Below are 6,222 nucleotides of genomic sequence, written 5' to 3'. Positions count from 1 at the left end.
CCTTCTCCGTAGAAATAGACCTTCTCCGTGAAATAGACCTTCTCCGTGAAATAGACCTTCTCCAAAAATAGACCTTCTCCTTGAAATCGACCTTCTGTAGAAATCGACCTTCTGTAGAAATCGACCTTCTCCGTAGAAATCGACCTTCTCCGTAGAAATCGACCTTCTGTAGAAATAGACCTTCTCCGTGAAATAGACCTCCGTAGAAATGGACCTTCTCCGTAGAAATAGACCTTCTCCGTGGAAATAGACCTTCTCCGTGGAAATAGACCTTCTCCGTAAAAATACACCTTCACCTTGGAAATCGACCTTCTCTGTAGAAATCGACCTTCTCTGTAGAAATCGAACTTCTCCGTAGAAATCGACCTTCTCCGTAGAAATCGACCTTCTGCGTAGAAATAGACCTTCTCCGTGAAATAGACCTTCTCCGTAAAATAGACCTTCACCTTGAAATCGACCTTCTGTAGAAATCGACCTTCTGTAGAAATCGACCTTCTCCGTAGAAATCGACCTTCTCCGTAGAAATAGACCTTCTGCAGAAATAGACCTTCTCCGTGAAATAGACCTTCTCCGTGAAATAGACCTTCTCCGTAGAAATAGACCTTCTCCTTGGAAATCGACCTTCTCCATGGAAATAGACCTTCTCCGTGGAAATAGACCTCCGTAGAAATGGACCTTCTCCGTAGAAATAGACCTTCTCCGTGAAATAGACCTTCTCCGTGAAATAGACCCTCTCCGTAAAATAGACCTTCACCTTGGAAATCGACCTTCTGTAGAAATCGACCTTCTCTGTAGAAATCGACCTTCTCCGTAGAAATCGACCTCTCCGTAGAAATCGACCTTCTGCGTAGAAATAGACCTTCTCCGTGGAAATAGACCTCCGTAGAAATGGACCTTCTCCGTAGAAATAGACCCTCCGTGAAATAGACCTCCGTGAAATAGACCTTCTCCGTAAAAATCTTCACCTTGGAAATCGACCTTCTGCAGAAATCGACCTTCTCTGTAGAAATCGAACTTCTCCGTAGAAATCGACCTTCTCCGTAGAAATCGACCTTCTGCGTAGAAATAGACCTTCTCCGTGGAAATAGACCTTCTCCGTAAAATAGACCTTCACCTTGGAAATCGACCTTCTCTGTAGAAATCGACCTTCTCTGTAGAAATCGACCTTCTCCGTAGAAATCGACCTTCTCCGTAGAAATAGACCTTCTGCGTAGAAATAGACCTTCTCCGTGGAAATAGACCTTCTCCGTAGAAATAAACCTTCTCCGTAGAAACAGACCTTCTCCGTGGAAAAAGACCTTCTCTGTGGAAAAAGACCTTCACCGTAGAAATGGACCTTCTCCGTAGAAATGGACCTTCTCCGTGGAAATAGACCTTCTCCGTGGAAATAGACCTCCGTAGAAATGGACCTTCTCCGTAGAAATAGACCTTCTCCGTGGAAATAGACCTCCGTGGAAATAGACCTTCTCCGTAAAAATAGACCTTCACCTTGGAAATCGACCTTCTCTGTAGAAATCGACCTTCTCTGTAGAAATCGACCTTCTCCGTAGAAATCGACCTTCTCCGTAGAAATCGACCTTCTGCGTAGAAATAGACCTTCTCCGTGAAATAGACCTCCGTAGAAATGGACCTTCTCCAAAGAAATAGACCTTCTCCATGGAAACAGACCTTCTCCGTGGAAAAAGACCTTCTCCGTGGAAAAAGACCTTCACCGTAGAAATGGACCTTCTCCGTAGAAATGGACCTTCCGTGGAAATAGACCTCTCCGTGGAAATAGACCTCCGTAGAAATGGACCCTCCGTAGAAATCGACCTTCTCCGTAGAAATCGACCTTCTCCGTAGAAATCGACCTTCTGCGTAGAAATAGACCTTCTCCGTGGAAATAGACCTTCTCCGTAGAAATAGACTTTTCGTAGAAATCGACCTTCTCCGCAGAAATCGACCTTTCCCGTAGAAATGGACCTTCACCGTAGAAATAGACCTTCTCCGTGGAAATAGACCTCTCCGTGAAATAGACCTCTCCGTAGAAATAGACTTTCGTTGAAATCGACCTTCTCCGCAGAAATCGACCTTCCGTAGAAATGGACCTTCACGGTGAAATAGACCTTCTCCGTGAAATAGACCTCCGTGAAATAGACCTTCTCGTGAAATAGACCTCTCCGTAGGAATAGACCTTCTCCGTGGAAATAGACCTTCTCGTGAAATAGACCCTCCGTAGAATAGACCTTCTCCGTGGAAATAGACCTTCTCAGAAATAGACCTTCTCCGTGAAATAGACGTTCTCCGTGGAAATGGACCTTCTCCGTAGAAACGGACCTCTCCGTGGAAATAGACCGTGGAAATAGACCTCCGTAGAAATAGACCTTCTCCTTGAAATCGACCTTCTCCATGGAAATAGACCTTCTCCGTGGAAATAGACCTCCGTAGAAATGGACCTTCTCCGTGGAAATAGACCTTCTCCGTGGAAATAGACCTTCTCCGTAAAAATAGACCTTCACCTTGGAAATCGACCTTCTCTGTAGAAATCGACCTTCTCTGTAGAAATCGACCTTCTCCGTAGAAATCGACCTTCTCCGTAGAAATCGACCTTCTGCGTAGAAATAGACCTTCTCCGTGGAAATAGACCTCCGTAGAAATGGACCTTCTCCGTAGAAATAGACCTTCTCCGTGGAAATAGACCTTCTCCGTGAAATAGACCTTCTCCGTAAAATAGACCTTCACCTTGGAAATCGACCCTCTGTAGAAATCGACCTTCTCTGTAGAAATCGAACTTCTCCGTAGAAATCGACCTTCTCCGTAGAAATCGACCTTCTGCAGAAATAGACCTTCTCCGTGGAAATAGACCTTCTCCGTAAAAATAGACCTTCACCTGGAAATCGACCTCTCTGTAGAAATCGACCTTCTGTAGAAATCGACCTTCTCCGTAGAAATCGACCTTCTCCGTAGAAATAGACCTTCTGCGTAGAAATAGACCTTCTCCGTTGAAATAGACCTTCTCCGTAGAAATAAACCTTCTCCGTAGAAACAGACCTTCTCCGTGGAAAAAGACCTTCTCCGTGGAAAAGACCTTCACCGTAGAAATGGACCTTCTCCGTAGAAATGGACCTTCTCCGTGGAAATAGACCTTCTCCGTGGAAATAGACCTCCGTAGAAATGGACCTTCTCCGTAGAAATAGACCTTCTCCGTGAAATAGACCTCCGTGAAATAGACCTTCTCCGTAAAATAGACCTTCACCTTGGAAATCGACCTTCTCTGTAGAAATCGACCTTCTCTGTAGAAATCGACCTTCTCCGTAGAAATCGACCTTCTCCGTAGAAATCGACCTTCTGCAGAAATAGACCTTCTCCGTGGAAATAGACCTCCGTAGAAATGGACCTTCTCCGTAGAAATAGACCTTCTCCATTGAAACAGACCTTCTCCGTGGAAAAAGACCTTCTCCGTGGAAAAAGACCTTCACCGTAGAAATGGACCTTCTCGGTAGAAATGGACCTTCTCCGTGGAAATAGACCTTCTCCGTGGAAATAGACCTCCGTAGAAATGGACCTTCTCCGTAGAAATGGACCTTCTCCGTGAAATAGACCTTCTCCGTGGAAATAGACCTTCTCCGTAAAAATAGACCTTCACCTTGGAAATCGACTTTCTCTGTAGAAATCGACCTTCTCTGTAGAAATCGACCTTCTCCGTAGAAATCGACCTTCTCCGTAGAAATCGACCTTCTGCGTAGAAATAGACCTTCTCCGTGGAAATAGACCTCCGTAGAAATGGACCTTCTCCGTAGAAATAGACCTTCTCCATGGAAATAGACCTTCTCCGTGAAATAGACCTTCTCCGTAAAAATAGACCTTCACCTTGGAAATCGACCTTCTCTGTAGAAATCGACCTTCTCTGTAGAAATCTACCTTCTCCGTAGAAATCGACCTTCTCCGTAGAAATCGACCTTCTGCGTAGAAATAGACCTTCTCCGTGGAAATAGACCTTCTCCGTAAAAATAGACCTTCACCTTGGAAATCGACCTTCTCTGTAGAAATCGACCTTCTCTGTAGAAATCGACCTTCTCCGTAGAAATCGACCTTCTCCGTAGAAATAGACCTTCTGCGTAGAAATAGACCTTCTCCGTTGAAATAGACCTTCTCCGTAGAAATAAACCTTCTCCGTAGAAACAGACCTTCTCCGTGAAAAGACCTTCTCCGTGGAAAAGACCTTCACCGTAGAAATGGACCTTCTCCGTAGAAATGGACCTCTCCGTGAAATAGACCTTCTCCGTGGAAATAGACCTTCACCGTAGAAATGGACCTTCTCCGTAGAAATGGACCTTCTCCGTGGAAAAAGACCTTCTCCGTGGAAAAAGACCTTCACCGTAGAAATAGACCTCCGTAGAAATGGACCTTCTCCGTAGAAATGGACCTTCTCCGTGGAAATAAACCTTCTCCGTGGAAATAGACCTTCACCGTAGAAATGGACCTTCACCGTAGAAATGGACCTTCTCCGTAGAAATGGACCTTCTCCGTGGAAATAGACCTTCTCCGTGGAAATAGACCTTCACCGTAGAAATGGACCTTCTCTGTAGAAATCGACCTTCTCCGTGGAAATCGACCTTCTCCGTAGAAATCGACCTTCTCCCTAGAAATCGACCTTCTCCGTAGAAATAGACCTTCTGCGTAGAAATAGATCTTCTCCGTAGAAATCGACCTTCTCCGTAGAAATAAACCTTCTCCGTAGAAATGGCAAACTACTAAATAGAGGGCTCTGGCAAATACCGGCTCTAGATGTCAAATATATCAAATTCTAACCTTTCAAAATGGCGGCGGAAACCACAAAGTGAAACTTGTATAGGGAAAGTGAGGCCTTTAAATGGCGCGTTTTTGTAGTGAATGTGGCACGAAATTTGCTAATGAGGCAGCAAAATACTGTCATAACTGCGGAAAGGAATTTTCAGGTAAATTTAATCAAAGTATCATAACAGTGATCACTGATCGGTGGTCTGTGAAGGATTTGATCATACATTATTTCATTATGTGTATGATTCATACCCTGTGTGAGCTATTATATACTTTTGTGATATCGGGGACATATACCAAACATTCAGAAAAATACTTCAATTAATACATTTCTTGCTTTCAATTTGTAGAATTCCCACAAAATGACTGTCACCATGAACAAGATTGTATTGAATACTTATTTCATCTGGGATACAAGTATCATGACATCACCAATTTATTAAAAACATATCATGGTATTACGATGTGTGTCCGCACATTAAAAAGAAAACTACAAAAATTTGAATGAAATGGCAATTTTTTCAGGTTGTGAACAAAGTAGAATTTTGGAAGATCTTTTTTACATTATACATCAATTATGTTGTATTTGCAACACAGCAGATATACCTTGGAAAGCATTGGAATCCTGCAAGAAATCGAGAAAGAATTTTTAATTATAAACTTCTGCCATTTTGCAATTGCTTCCTTCTTCACTAAATTTAGCTGTCATCCCATCTAACAGCTGATCGGCAGAAGGCAAAAGAAAAGAACACTCCGCAACAAATAGTGCCTTCAATTTCATTAAAGGGAAACATGCAGAAAGAAGTTGGACATGTTTCTGCAGATGACGGAGGAGAATTTTGTCATCATCATCACTTATATCAATAAAGCTTTTACTTTTGTTGCTTCCTTTTCTCACTATCTTGAGTGACCACCATTTCATTGCAAGTATCAGAAATTTTAGTAAAACTTTCCAGTTGTATTATCTCTGTTTTTTCATTATTTTGAGCATCATAGTCATAGTCATCAGAGTCTGAATACGGAAAATCTTGGACTCTGTCCAAATCTATTGTAGTACACAGATAAAAATATTTTTTTGAATAGGGTTTTCCTAATTCCTGTTTGTACTCACTCAATACAAACTGTGCTGCACTGCCAGGTAACTTCTGTACAATAGAATGGTCTGGATAGAGAAGAGTGTAGGAAGTATAATTATTGAACTGTCTAAAATGCTTTGAATGTTTATTTATTGCAGCCTTCATTAAGTCAGCTGCATTACATTGAGATGAGACAATTAGGGGTAGTGTTCTTCCCTTCAGCCTTTTTAACCTTTTCCCTTCAGCTTCTACAACACCAACTTGAATTTTAACATCCTCATGTTGCTTTGGTTTCTTACACAATTGAATTTTCTTAGCTTGACTCACTTGCTTTCTTTTCCGATATTCATTGAATGTTAATGTTGAC

The 6,222-nt window shown here is 42.4% G+C and overlaps 1 protein-coding gene across 1 annotated transcript in view; it reads right to left on the bottom strand.

The window, feature by feature from the left end:
• LOC124449635 (tyrosine aminotransferase-like) overlaps positions 1-6,222 on the bottom strand; it is a 32,295-nt gene that overhangs the window by 16,633 nt on the left and 9,440 nt on the right. The gene's annotated exons all lie outside the window — the stretch shown is intronic.

This window comes from Xenia sp. Carnegie-2017, unplaced genomic scaffold, assembly GCF_021976095.1.
Source record: "Xenia sp. Carnegie-2017 unplaced genomic scaffold, XeniaSp_v1 HiC_scaffold_23, whole genome shotgun sequence".
NCBI classification, from domain to species: Eukaryota; Metazoa; Cnidaria; class Anthozoa; order Malacalcyonacea; family Xeniidae; genus Xenia; species Xenia sp. Carnegie-2017.
Note: the sequence above shows the minus strand (reverse complement) of the source record. Positions and strands in the feature narration are given on the sequence as shown.